The following is a 15,625-nucleotide window of genomic DNA, read 5'->3' as shown; positions in this document are numbered from 1 at the left end:
TATAATTTCTAGGTCCATCCCTATCACTGAAAATGGCATTATTTTATTCTTTGTCATGCCTGAGTATAATTCTATTGTACACATATACATTTTCTTCATTCATTCATCTGTTAATGGAGATTTAGGTTGGTTTCCATGTCTTGGCTGTTGTGAATATTGCTGCAGCCAACACTGAGGTGCAGTATCCTTTCAAATTATGTTTTTCTCCAGATACATTACCAGGAGTGGAGTGGCATTGTTGGATCATATGATAGCTCAATTTTTAGTTTTTCAAAGAACCTCCATCCTGTTCTCCATAGTGGCTGTACCAGTTTATATTCCCACCAACAGTGTAGGAGGGTTCCCTTTTCTCCACACCCCTCTCCAGCATTTATTGCTTGTAGACTTTTTGATGATGGCCATTCTGACTGGTGTGAGGTAATACATCATTGTAGTTTTGATTTATATTTATCTAATAATTAGAGATATTGAGCATCTTTGCGTATGCTTTTTGGCCATCTGTGTGTCTTTTTGTTTTGTTTTTGATATTGAACTGCATGAGCTGTTTATATTTTGGAGATTCATTCCTTGTTGGTCACATCACTTGTAAATATTTTCTCCCATTCTGTGGGTTGTGTTTTTGTTTTGTGTATGGTTTCCTTTGCTGTGCAAAAGTTGTTAAGTTTAACTGGGTTCCATTTGCTTATTTTTGTTTTTATTTTCATTACTATAGGAGATGGATCCAAAAAGATATTGCTGCAATTTATGTCAGAGTCTTCCACCCATGTTCTTTCTCTGAGGTTTTTTTTTTTTAATATTTATTTATTTGGCTATACCAGGTCTTTTTTTTAATTTATTTATTTTTAATTGAAGGATAATTGCTTTACAATATTGTGTTTGTTTCTGACATACAGCAACATGAATCAGCCATAGGTATACATATTTCCCCTCTCTCTTGAACCTCCCTCTCACCTCCCATGCCATCCCACCCCTCTAGGTTGTCACAGAGCCCCGGTGTGAGTTCCCTGAGTCATACAGCAAATTCCCCTTGGCTATCTATTTTACATGTGGTAATGTGTATGTTTCTATGCTACTCTCTCCATTCATCTCATCCTCTCCTTCCTCCTGCTAACCCATGTTCACAAGTCTGTTCTGTATGCCTACATCTCCATTGCTGCCCTGCAAATAGGTACATCAGTACCCTCTTTCTAGATTCCACATGTGTACATTAATATATGATATTTGTTTTTCTCTTTCTGACTTACTTAACTCTGTATAATAGGCTCTAAGTTCATCTACCTCATTAGAACTGACTCAAATGCATCCCTTTTATGGCTGAGTAATATTCCATTATATATATGTACCACAGCTTTGTGCCTGGTCTTAGTTGCAGCACATGGAATCTTCAGTCTTCCCTGCAGCATGCAAACTTAGTTGCAGCATGTGGAATCTAGTTCCCTGACCAGGATCGAACCTGGGGCCCTTTTATTGGGAGCACAGAATCTTAGCCACTGGACCACCAGGGAAGTCTTCTTCTCTCCTCTAAAAGTTTTATAGTGTCCAGTTTTACATTTAGGTCTTTAATCCATTTTAAGTTTATTTTTCTGGATGGTGTTAGAGAATGTTCTAGTTTCATTCTTTTACATTAGCTGTCCAGTTTTCCCAGCACTATTTCTCTGTTGTGTCTTCTTGCCTCCTTCATTGTAGATTAATTGACCATAGGCACATGGGTTTATTTCTGAGCTTTCTATTCTGTTCCATTGATCTATAATATAAGAAGTATAAGATATAGACAGAAAAGTACACAATTCATAAGTGTACAAATTTTCACAAAGTGAAAACACTTATGAGACCTTGTTTTGGAAAAAAAGATTCCTGTTTCTCAAGGGTGGAATTTTGGGCAGAACAAATTTTTTGTGAACTGTCATAGATAAACACAGCTGGACATTAGTTAAATTTGTGAAAACAGATTTATTCAGAAACTGACAGTAGAGGGAAAGCTGAGCACAAGTTCTATTTATGCAGAGGGAATGGAGGAGAGGGAAGGAGGCAGTGAGGAAGGAAAAACTACAAAAAACTGGACAAAGGCGTTAGTCCACATGAAAGCCATCTAATTTGCTAACTGGCTTATTGACTGAAGCTTATTAATTATCAATTGAAAGTTAGGCCCCTACCCTCCCACAGAGACTGAGAGACAGGGCCCTATCGTCACGTGTTGCTGAAGCAAACAGTAAATGATTCTGGCAGCCTTGGGTTTTTATCAGGCAGACACTTTTAAGTTGCCCTTGAACTGTTAGAAACTGTTAGTATTAGTTCAAGACTTTATAGTCAAAGTTGAGGCCTTGCATCAAAAAAGGGCTCAAGGATTTATCTGGTGGTCCTGTAGCTAAGACTCCATGCTCCCTATGCAGGAGGCTGGGTTTAATCCTTGGTGTTGGAACCAGATCCCACATGCCACAGCTAAGAAAGAGTTCATGTGCCACAACTAATGATAGCTCAGTTGCTCAGTCATATCCGACTCTTTGCAACCCCATGAACTGTAGCACTCCTGGCTTTCCTGTCCATCACCAACTCCCAGAGCTTGCTCAAACTGATGTCCATCGAGTCGGTGATACCATTCAACCATCTCATCCTCTGTCATCCCCTTCTTCTTCTGCCCTCAGTCTTTCCCAGCATCAGGATCTTTTCTAATGAGTCAGTTCTTCATATCAGGTGGCCAAAGTACTGGAGCTTCAGCTTCAGCATCAGTCCTTCCAATGAATATTCAGGACTGATTTCCTTTAAGATGGACTGGTTGGATCTCCTTGCAGTCCAAGGGACTCTCAAGCGTCTTCTCCAACACCGCAGTTCAAAAGCATCAGTTCTTCAGCACTCAGCTTTCATGTATGGCCCAACTCTCACATCCATACATGACTACTGGAAAAACTATAGCTTTGACTAGATGGACCTTTGTCGGCAAAGTAATATCTCTGCTTTTTAATAGGCTGTCTAGGTTTGTCATAGCTTTTCTTTCAAGGAGCGTCTTTTAATTTCTTGACTTCAGTCACCATCTGCAGTGATTTTGGAGCCCCCCAAAATAAAGTCTGTCACTGTTTCCATTGTTTCCCCATCTGTTTGCCATGAAGTGATGGGACCAGATGCCATGATCTTCATTTTTTGAATGTTGAGTTTTAAGCCAGCTAAAGATCAACTAAAGATCCCATATGCCAAAACAAAAATCAATGATCCCACATGTTGCAACTGAGACCCAGGGCAGCCAAATAAATAAAAAAGAAGGCACACAGCTCCTTTTAAAAATAGTAAATAAATAAAAGAAGAAGGCTCAGAGGATGCTGGCTAGAGTTTGGTCAAGAAGAGAATCTTTGTCAGCACAACTGTCCCACAGATTGAGGACTTTAAAAATCATCCCCACCACCACATTATGCAAAGTAATTAGCTTTGTGCATTTCCAAATGCCCTATCCCACAAAAACCACACTAGGTAACATCTAATATGCCTACCAGCTTTGAAATCCTACAGTAATGTCACTGGCTATTTAGTCTCCATTTGAAGATAGAGATAAAGAAACAGGCTGAAAAGACAGTACACAGAGTGCTGGACAGGGGGTTGGAAGCTGTAGGAGGTTATGACCTTCCTCTGCAAATTTTCATATGAATGCACATTCCCGTGCCTGAATTACTTTGCACAGATTCCCAGGAAGACCAGGCAAGGAAAGTGGGCAGACCATGGAGTTAACCCTAATTAAAATTCTGTTTATGCCATTTAACTTTATTTCCATGAGCCACTTAGCTTCTCCTGGACTTGCTGAGCTTTGCAAAGCCAGTCTTTGGTGGTTCCTGCTCAAGGTACACAGGCAGCCATACCCTCTAGAGCCAGTTCTCTAGGGCTCTGCCAGCTGCATGGCCCAGCAACTGAGAACCTGTACCAACCAGCATTCTCCAGTCTACTCCCTTTCCCCACATCTGCTCCTGACAGTGAGTGTGGGCCTGAAGGACTAGAAGGAAAGGAATCAGCAGATGAAAGAAAGCAAGCAGACAACTTGATTAAAAAGCAACAAACTGCACAACTGCCATTCAAGCTTTGCCAGGGCCTCCATGCAAGAGGCATCCTGTCCAACTCCAGGAGAGAGGGCATTAAAATGGACTTGGCAGAGGAAGAAAGTACCTAACACAACTGAATATTCCCTAGGAAACACACTATTTTAATAACTAGATAAGGCTTAGAAGGTTTTGGACCAAGAAGAGATGTCATTAAAGTTCCCTTATACCCAGTAGGAAAGGGATTTGGCTGAGCCAATTAGATAGCTAGGAAAGACAAACCCTTCTCTGTTTATACTTCGTTGGTTTGAAACCTCTCAAAGGACTAGTTATAGTTGTTAACTACCTTCTGGTGGTGTAAGGAAAGCCCAGACCTTCAGGACCCAGAGGTCTGGCTACCATCTTGGCTAGGGAGAAAATGTGGTTCACTCTTTTGTGGAATTCTTCCCCCTAAGAAAAAAAAAAAAATAGTTTTTCTCAATAGTTATCCACATGCCTAACCACAGGAGGCTGGACTTTCTCCTGTTGGTAAAGGGAGCTTTAAAGCATTTCACATGGTGGATAGATATGATTGAGTTTCAAAATATTCATCCTGGTCCCTAACACACCTTTTATTGTTTTAGAAAATTTTTTGTTTTTTTTTCTTTTACTTTTAAATAAGCTTTTTTATTTTGAGATAACTGTAGATTCACATGCAATTCTAAAAAATAAGACAGAAAAATCCTATGTACTTCTTTTTCAATTTCCTCTTGGTAACAGTCTTGGAAAACTGTGCTACATTAATCACAACCCGGATACTGACAATTGATGCAGTGAAAAAATAGAAAAGCTCCTTCACTGCAAGGATCTCTCATGTTGCCCTTTTAAAGCAACATCTTCTTCCCTCTCACTTCTACCCCCTCCTTAACCCTTGGCAAACTCTAATCCATTTTCCATTTCTTTACTTTTGTCATTTCAAGCATGTTATATAAATGGAATCATACAGACCTGTGCCTTAGGGAATTGCTGTTATCACTCTGAAAAATTCTCTGGAGATCCATCCAGATTGTTGTGTGTATCAATAGTTTGTTCCTTTTTTGGCTGAGTAGTAATCTATCGTATGGATGTACCCAGGGTTTTTTTGTTTGTATATATATTTTTTTAACTATTCACCTGTTTGAAGGACATTTGGACTATTGTGAATACAGGTGGTATAAATAATCATGTACAGGCTTTTGTCTGAATATAAGTCCTATTTCTCTGAGCTAAATGCTCAAAATTGCAAATACTAGGGCATGTGATAGTTGCATGTTTAGTTTTTTTAAATAACCTTGAATCCTTGGAATAAATCTCATTTAGTCATGGAGTATATTTCCCTTTACATATTGCTGAATTTTATTTGATATGTTTTGTTAGAAGTTTTTGTATCCATTTTCCTAAGAGATATTGTGCTATAATTTTTTGTAATACTTTTATCTAGTTTTGATATCAAGATTTTTCAGTTCAGTCTCTCAGTTGTGTCTGACTCTTTGCAACTCCAGGAACTGCAGCACACCAGGCTTCCGTATCCATCACCATCTCCTGGAACTTACTCAAACTCATGTCCATTGAGTTGGTGATGCCATCCAACTATCGCACCCTCTGTCGTCCTTTTCTCCTCCCACCTTCAGTCTTTCCCAGCATCAGGGTCTTTTCCAGTGAGTCGGCTCTTCACATGAGGTGGCCAAAGTTTTGGAGTTTCAGCTTCAGCACCAGTCCTTCCAATGAATATTCAGGACTGATTTCCTTTAGGATGGACTGCTTGGATCTCCTTACTGTCCAAGGGACTCTCAAAAGTCTTCAACACCACAGTTCAAAAACATCAATTCTTCGGTGCTCAGCTTTCTTTATAGTCCAACTCTCACATCCATACATGACTACTGGAAGAACCATAGCCTTGACTAGATGGACCTTTGTTGGCAAAGTAATGTCTCTGCTTTTTAATATGCTGTCTAGGTTGGTCAAGGTGGTACTACTATATAAAATGAATTCCCTTCTCTTCTATTTTCTGAAAGAGATTCTATAGAATTGGGGCTAATTCTTATTTAAACATTCAGTAGAACTCTCCAGTGAAACTATCTGGGCTTGGAGATTTTGCTTGGGAGAGTATTTAAATTATATGTTAAATACTACCTTATAAAATTAAAAAATACTACACTATACCAGACCACCTGACCTGCCTCTTGAGAAACCTGTATGCAGGTCAGGAAGCAACAGTTAGAACTGGACATGGAACAACAGACTGGTTCCAAATAGGAAAAGGAGTACGTCAGGCTGTATATTGTCACCCTGCTTATTTAACTTATATGCAGAGTAAATCATGAGAAATGCCGGGCTGGAAGAAGCTCAAGCTGAAATCAAGATTACCGGGAGAAATATCAATAACCTCAGATATGCAGATGACACCACCCTTATGGCAGAAAGTGAAGAGGAACTAAAAAGCCTCTTGATGAAAGTGAAAGAGGAGAGTGAAAAAGTTGGCTTAAAGCTCAACATTCAGAAAACTAAGATCATGGCATCTGGTCCCATCACTTCATGGGAAATGTATGGGGAAGCAGTGGAAACAGTGTCAGACTTTATTTTTTTGGGCTCCAAAATCGCTGCAGATGGTGATTGCAGCCATGAAATTAAAAGATGCTTACTCCTTGGAAGGAAAGTTATGACCAACCTAGATAGCATATTAAAAAGCAAGAGACATTACTTTGCCAACAAAGGTCCATCTAGTCAAGACTATGGTTTTTTCCAGTAGTCATGTATGGATGTGAGAGTTGGACGGTGAAGAAAGCTGAGCGCCAAAGAATTGATGCTTTTGAACTGTGGTGTTGGAGAAGACTCTTGAGAGTCCCTTGGACTGCAAGGAGATCCAACCAGTCCATCCTAAAGGAAACCAGTCCTGGGTGTTCATTGGAAGGACTGATGTTGAAGCTGAAACTCCAATACTTTGGCCACCTCATGCGAAAAGTTGACTCATTGGAAAAGACCCTGATGCTGGGAAGGATTGAGGATAAGGGGACGACAGAGGATGAGATGGCTGAATGGCATCACCGACTCAATGGACATGAGTTTGGGTAAACTCCGGGAGTTGGTGATGGACAGGGAGGCCTGGCGTGCTGCAATTCATGGGGTTGCAAAGAGTCGGACACGACTGAGTGACTGAACTGAACTGAACACTATAACTATTATCCTAACAGTAGTTCGTTAGTCATTCAGTTGTGTCTGACTCTTTGCAACCCCAGGGACTGTAGCCCACCAGGCTCCTCTTCCATGGGATTTCCCAGGCAAGAATACTGGAGTGGGTAGCCATTCCCTTCTCCAGGGGATCTTTATTCAAATTATGCTTTGGGTAAATTGTGTCAACTTTGTTGATATTTTCAAAGAGCCAGGCCTTTTTTCATTTATTTTCTCTCTCTCATTTTTATTTTCAATCTCATTGATATATATTCTTTATTATTCCCTTCCTTCTGATGATTTGGGCTTCTTTTGCTTTTCTTTTTTTAGGTAGGCGCTTAGATTATTGATTTGATACATTGACTCTTTCCTAAAGTATAGCAGCTCCCAATTTATAGGGAGTAGTTCTATAAATTTCCCTGTCAGCACAACTTTATCTCTGTTCCACAAATTTTGATATATTGTATTTCACTTTCATTCACTTGAATGTATTTTTTAAATTTTTCTTGAGGTTCGTCTTTGGCCTATACATTATTTAGAAGTAGAAAAATGTCAAAACAGAGCAAGCGAATATGAAATTCTAAACTGTCGAAGTGATTCCCTTGTATAAGACTTTATTCATACAGGGTGTTGTTCCAGACATTCGGAGGAATGGTGTGTATCTTGATTCCAAAGATAGATTTGCAGGTCCTGGCATGAAGGAATAGGTTGCCACCTCATGTAGGAGACATGCTTTGTGATGGTTGGTGCTGTAGTAAAGGATTCTTTGATTGAAAGTTAACAGAAACCTGTCAGACTAATTTTGGGGAAAAAAGAAAACAAAAGAAAGAATTGGGGAGATTATTGGAAAATTTAAAGGAATTCCTGTAGACATCCCCGCAAACACTGAGAGTCATGGTAAGCTGGAAGCTGAGCCATCAAACTAAAGCAGCTCCTGTTCTCAGTTGTCTAACTAACAAAGAAACTCCTCTTTCCAGACAAATTTTCTCTATTTTTCAGTGCATGAGGGAAAAGGTAGCTATCTGGTCCTCCTGAATCTGCCAGCCCAACTACTCAAGAAAGACTGACCAGAATTTCTGTACCACAGTTACACAGTTCTGGTACAAAAAATCTTATCTGGCCTACCTTGGGTAAGGATTTACCTGTCATCCCATCACTTGTAACAAGTACACAGGCACATGGACTTCTGTCTTCTGCTCAGTAAAAGTTTCTGAAGCAAGCTCTCTGGAACGGATTTTGTGAGTGAGTATAGGGATGGGATGAACATGAATGACAGTTCTGACACAGTATGTGAGCCCTGCATCCACCTGTTGATCACGAGAAGGTCCACTGGGAGGTGTGCATGTTCCCGGATCCAAAATTGGTTAAGTCCCACCAACCACTACCCTCTTCTCTGATAAACAAGGAACTCCATGATGCAGTAAGAAAAAACAGCCTGGAATTTCTTGCTAGAGACTTTGAAGATATGGGTTAGGACTTAGAGACTAAAATTATGGGAACTTGGTAAAGGATTAAGCACTCTTAGCAGCTAGTACAGTGCATAGAGTACAGTACATACAGTACACAGCAGTCTTCACTAAATGTGATTGAGTGAATGACAGAATCTTCATAACGACCTGAAAGAACATTGTCAAGAAGAGACTCATCCAGAAATGAGCTGCTAGTGAAATTTGTTTTAAGTTTTTTAATTTCACAGAATACATATAAATATTTTTTACCTGAGAACCTAACAGATAAAACTAATATCCTCTCTGACTACCACTTTGAATTACTGCCTCCTTTTCCACTCTCCAAGAATAGTCACTGGTATAAGTTAGATGTATATACCTTGCTAATATTTTCACAAACGTATGTACCCACCAGAAATATGTAATACTGTATAGGTTTAAAAAAATATATGAATGGTATTAGTCTTACCAATTGCTCTTCAGTTTCCTTTTTTCATTAAAAAAAAAAAAAGTTTTTTATTTTTTCTTGTTGACCTAGAAAGAGACCTAGCTCATTCCTTTCAGTGAATACATAGGCTGCTTTGGTATGTATGTGCCACAGTTTGATCATCTCCTTACTGAAGGATATTTAAGTTGTTTTCATTGTTTTGTTATCATCAGAAATGCTGCAATAAACAGCCTTATGTTGTTTCTATATGCACATGTGTAGAAGATGGCAAAAAAAAAAAGTCACAGTCTCTACCCTCCTTGTGTCCACACAGTTTGCAATGTGATGCAAACCAGTTTGCAGCTCTTCCCAACAGATAAAGTCTTTTTCTCCTCCACTTGAATCTAGGATGACCTTGGACTTAATTCAGCCAGTGGAATGCAGCAGGTGTGTCAGTATGCCAATTTCAAGCCTAGACCTCAAGAGGCCTTGAATGCTTCTGCTTTCTATCTCTTGGAGCTTTGTCCAAGCACCAGGTGAATGCACAAACCCAGACCAGCCTGTTGGTGAAAGAGAGACCACACGGAACAGAGTTGAGCCTTGTCAGCCGAGAGCATCCTACACCAGCCAGCCCCCAGCTATCTCAGCACTGGACTGAGCCACAGGAAATCGGAACCTGCCTAGCTGAGTCTAGCCCACGGTGCCAACCTGGAGACCTGTGAGCTAAATAAATGCTTGCTCTAACAGTGAAAGTTATCTGATACAATGTGTGCAGATATTTCTTTAGAGTAGATTTTTTTCAAACTTTAGCTTGTATCAGTATCAGCTGGTAGGATTTTAAACTCACTGATTTGCTGGGTACCACTCATCACTCTGAATTAGTAGATCTGAGTGGGACTTGAGCATTTGCATTTCTAACAAGTTCTCAGGCAATGATAATAATGCTAGGGCTATACTTGGGAAGTCACTGCTCTAGAATATATAACCTAAATATGGTGTTGCTAGATCATGAATTATAAGCATGATTAATAGCTAATAGGTACTCCCAAGCTACCATCCAAAGTGGATATATCCTCAGGGTGTCCCTGGTGGCTCGGTGATAAAGAACCTACCTGCCAATGCAGGGGACTCAGGTTTGATCCCTGGTCTGGGAAGATCCCACATACCAATGGACAACTAAGTCTGTGCGCCACAGCTACTGAGCCCATGTGACTCAACTAGAAGCCCACGCACTTAGAGCCCATGCTCTGCAACAAGAGAAACCACTGCAATGAGAAGCCTGCACACTGCAACTGGAGAGTAGCCCCCGCTCGCCGCACCTGACCCGTGTACAGCAATGAAGACCCAGCACAGCCATAAATAAATAAATTTTTTAAAAAACACTTAAAAAAACCAAAGTGTATCCTTACAGAAAATTTAAGGGGTAAAAGAAAAAGCCACTGAAACAAAACTTGTAAACCGGATAATATGAAGAACAAATGTGAAAAAGAAAGTATCAGTGTGAAGGAGGAAGTAACTCAGTAATTCTTGGGGTTGGAAGGTGGAACAGGAAGCTGATTAACAGTAATATTTATGACTAAAGCACAGAATATGAATGATGAAGTAAACCTGAAATGTTAACCCAAGAAAATAAATAGTATTTCATAATACTACATATTAGAGTATATGCTAGAGCAGGACTAGAAGCTGCTCTAGAAGAGTATTCCTTTATCGAAGGAAGTGACGGAGGGAGAGAGATAAGATCCTGAGTGGTCACTCCGCAGCCTCATCCCTCACCTCACTTTCCTTAGTTCTCCATGCCAGTTTCCATGGTTATCTTTTACTTCCTTGCATGAAACCTCCTCTCTCCCACCACAGGGCCTTTGTACTTACTGATTCCTGTGTATGGAACGCTTCCTCTTTCTTTCTGCCTATATTCAACCAAGTTAATTTCTATTTAACGTTTTAGACCTAATTTCACTTAATCGGGAAAGCCTAATCTCCCAGACTAGATGAAATTTCACCATTATAAACTCTCAACACACTGCATTTCTCCTACATGGCACTTAATATAGTTGGGATTTTACCTTTATTTTTGTGTTTACGTGGCTAACGGCTGCCTTACCCTCCAGCCTGTGAGTTTCAGGAGGGCTGAGACTATGTCTCTTCTCATCACCATTGTAATCTCAATATTAACTTTGGCAAAGAGCAGATACCCATAAATATGTGTTGTATGAGTAAAATAGGGCTTGCAAAAAGCTTTTAGTGAACATGAGGTCAAGAGTACAATGAGAAACATTCAGAAGAGGGGAAAAAAAGGAGGAAACAGAAGTATTATCTTCAGGATACCACACAGTAGTGGGTCACAGAATAGCAATGATGAGCTCCCGTTTGTTTGAACAGCCATATCAAAAGAGTACTGGCCAGTGGACCTCTGATCCCCTGGAGAGAAGTTTCCCTTGGTGTACTAGTGGATTCTATCTAAGGTCGAGCCTTTTTCAGTATTTTTGAATTAGAAAGTTTGCCTATACCATGTTTGCAGATAATATGAGAGCCAAAAGGTTTATTTTGCCATAATTTAGATGAAAAATAATACCCGGAACTACAAAGCCAAAACCAAGAAAATAAAGGTCAGTAAAGATACATATTAAATCAATCTGGCAAGTACCTGATTATGGAAGAGAAGCTGGGTTTGATTACCTGGTTTATATAAAGACTTGATTGCTGACAACAAATTCATAATGAACAAATGCTGTGAGACAACTGGTAAGAATGGTAACTGTCCAGAGAATGGGAACTGATGGTCTCACTTTACTGGTAGATTTTTGAGTACTGTATCCAGTTCTTAGAGCCAGTTTGAGGCCTGGAAAGCTTGAGATAGGAAGAATAGCATCTGGAGACAATTAGCCTGCAAAAATAAACACTAGAGGAAAAACAAAAACTGACCTCGGATAGAGACAACTCACCAAATGTGTACCGCCAGCTCAGGAAGAGATACTCTTTCTAAAGCTCTCATGATGTTTTATTTTTAAGATTTCTGATAAGTTCTTTTTCATCTTATGTTCTTGTTTCACTTCTTATTTCATAATTCCTTGTTTGTTTTGTGAATATTGTAATTCATTTCTCTGAGAATTCTTTGAAAAAAACTTTTGTTTTCTATTAATCCATGTTTAACCAGTGAATGGCTTCTTTTCTTTTAATTTAAATATTTCTTACTTGGCTGTGTCAGGTCTTAGTTGCAGCATGCAGGATCTTTCCTTGTAGCACTCGGGCTTCTCTCTAGTTGTGGCATGTGGGCTCAGTAGTTGCAGTCAGTGGGCTTAGTTGCCCCACAGCATGTGAGATCTTAGTTCCCTGGCTAGGGATCAAACCTGTGTCTCCTGCATTGGAAGGCAGATTCTTAGCCACTGGACCACCAGAGAGGTCTCCCCTTTTTTCTCTTTTCCTGCAGATTATTTTAATGCTTTCATTTGCCTGAGCTGATTTCTTCACTTCTTGATTACTGATTTTGGTGCCAGTCTGTCTTAAAAATATTTTCCTTATGTGTTTCAGAAATTTGGTTTGCAGGTTTACTTTTAGTGGAAAAATTTCCTTCTTCTTTTGTCATCCTCTCCTTTTCCTATCATCCCACTCCTCTTCCGTCTCATGGTTTACTTTTCTTCTATTTGGTTTCCGCAGCTTCCAATCCAGAGACAGCTGAAATATTGGAGCTCTAGGCTTCTGCCTCACAGTGATAGTAAAAATCCTACCACCATGTCTGCCAGCTGCTTGATTAAGTTGCCTCCTAGGCCCTTAATTTCATGGAGAACATCTATTCTTCATTACCTTCACAGAAGCCATACTTTGAGTGGCCTCTGTACTTCTAAAACAGTAGAAGTCCATCAGGATCTTGGTTTTTGCTCTCTATATGGCTTTGTGCTTCTGATTCGAGAAGAGGTGAAGAGTGTATAACATACATAGTATAGTTTTTAAAAGAATGATAAAATGAGAATTTATTGTAACCACTCTTGGCTATGTCTTTTACTTTCTTTATACTTTTCTCTCTCAACTGAGATGTCCTTGGAGTAGTGGGGTCTCCTATAACAGGAACCTCCAATACCATCGTGCCAGAGTACACCCTGTCCACTCTGACAGCAGGTGGTGCTCCAGGGTCCTCAGTGAGTTTCACTGCAAAAACCTTTGGGTCCTAGGATACCCTGGTCTCTTCAGGGTTGTAGGCTTTATAAACAGCCCATCACTGTATAATTATTTAGCTCTAGTATCTTCTGACTAGATGTGATTACCATTATTGCCTTTTCCTTAAAATTAAATAATAGCTCAAGATGTTTGGGCTTCCCCAGTGGCTCAGAAGGTGAAGAATCTGCCTGCAATGTGGGAGACCTAGGTTTGATCCCTGCATCAGGAAGCTCCATGGAGAAGGAAATGGCAACCCACTTCAGTATTCTTACCTGGAGAATTCCATGGACAGAGGAGCCTAGTGGGCTGCAGTCCATGGGGTCGCAGAATCAGACGTGACTGAGCGACTAACACTTAAACTTTTTCAAGATGTTCACAAATTTTTCTCTTGACAGTAGCTTGTCAAGTCTGAATTCTCTCTACAAATTCCACGTGTAAGGAAAGACAGGCTCATTTTATACATTGTGTATGCTGCCCCAGTGCTAAGGCTTACAAGCTTTCAGAAATCTTTGGGAAATATATAAATATATTTATTGTTTATTTAAATAATTTGACTTAATACATAAAATAATATTAAATAGATTTAATACATAATATTAAATATTTTTATTTTAAAAAATACAATATTTAAAATATACTATATATAATATGTACTATATAAAAGTACATATAATATATATATAGTACATATATAGTATTATATACTATATTATAGTATAGTATTATATATACTATATATATAATATGTACTATATATATAAAATATATCCCGAAGTAATGAATGTTTAATTATCTTCAAAATTAACATCTCATTAACTGTTCAGTTAGGATTATATAACTTTTACATTTTATGGTCACTTGAGGTTAGGTTTCTTATTTCCACAAGAACCTCTGATCATCTACAGCTGTCAGAGATCATAGCTAACTACAAATTACATGATACTTTTGGATTAAAAGTTTTAAGTGCAAATTTTATTCACAGCATTTTTTTAAATTTATTTATTTATTTTAGTTGGGGGCTAATTACTTTACAATATTGTAGTGGTTTTTGCCATACACTGACATGAATCAGCCATGGGTTTACATGTGTTCCCCATCCTGAACCCCCCTTCCACCTCCCTCCCCATCCCATCCCTCTGGGTCATCCCATTGCCCCAGCCCTGAGCATTTGTCTCATGCATCGAACCTGGAATGGTGTTCTGTTTCACATATGATAATATACATGTTTCAATGCTATTCTCTCAGAACGTCCCACCCTCACCTTCTCCCTCAGAGTCCATAAGACTGTTCTATGCATCCGTTTCTCTTATTCTGTCTCGCACATAGGGTTATCGTTACCATCTTTCAAATTCCATATATATGCATTAGTATACTGTATTGGTGTTTTTCTTTCTGGCTTACTTCACTCTGTATAATGGGCTCCAGTTTCATCCATCTCAATAGAACCGATTCAAATGTATTTTTTTTAATGGCTGAGTAATATTCCATTGTGTATATGTACCACAGCTTCTTTATCCATTCGTCTGCTGATGGACATCTAGGTTGCTTCCATGTCCTGGCTATTGTAAACAGTGCTGCAATGAACATTGGGGTACACGCGTCTCTTTCAATTCTGGTTTCCTCGGTGTGTATGCCCAGCAGTGGGATTGCTGGGTCATATGGCAGTTCGATTCCCAGTTTTTTAAGGAATCTCCCCACTGTTCTCCATAGTGGCTGTACTACTTTGCATTCCCACCAACAGCGTAAGAGGGTTCCCTTTTCTTCACACTCTCTCCAGCATTTATTGCTTGTAGACTTTTGGATAGCAGCCATTCTGACTGGCGTATTCACAGCATTTTTAACAGCATTTTTTTTAATATGAGGCCTAGATATAGCAATATTGTTATATGTTTGATGTGGTGTGAAGCTAGACTTTCAGAAGTAAGGATTTTAAAGAGCTTCAGAGAAATGGAAGAAGCTGAAATGAGACATAAAGAATAGACATGACGAGAGAAAAAGGGTCCTGGGGAAAGGAGCTGCCTATTGAGCGGCTGCTGTGTGCCAAGCGCTGTTGCAGGAGCTAAAGATCCAAAGTTAAGTCGGCCTGGTAAGAAATCAGATTAGTTGGGTGAAACAAAGTGTTAAGTGTTACTAAGATGTGCGCATTGGGGCTCCAGGTGTGGCGAGAGCTCCTAGGGATGGGGCCTACGAACGCTTCTCTGAGGAGGCGACTCCGGGTCTAAAAGGAGGCAGAGGAAGGGAAACTGGACGGGAGGGAGAAAGATAAAGAAATATAGAGATAGAGACAAAGTTAAAAATGGGAAAGGGGAAAGACTCGATGCTATCGGCGCTCCGCCCATCGGGCCTTGACTGCTAGGGCCTGAGCGCAGTCACCGCCCCCTCCTTTCCCCTCC

Source organism: Giraffa tippelskirchi, chromosome 7 (genome assembly GCF_054371585.1).
Source record: "Giraffa tippelskirchi isolate mGirTip1 chromosome 7, T2T-mGirTip1v1.2.pri, whole genome shotgun sequence".
Taxonomy (NCBI): Eukaryota; Metazoa; Chordata; class Mammalia; order Artiodactyla; family Giraffidae; genus Giraffa; species Giraffa tippelskirchi.
The sequence above is the reverse complement of the archived record's forward strand: the minus strand, read 5'-3'. Positions refer to the sequence as shown.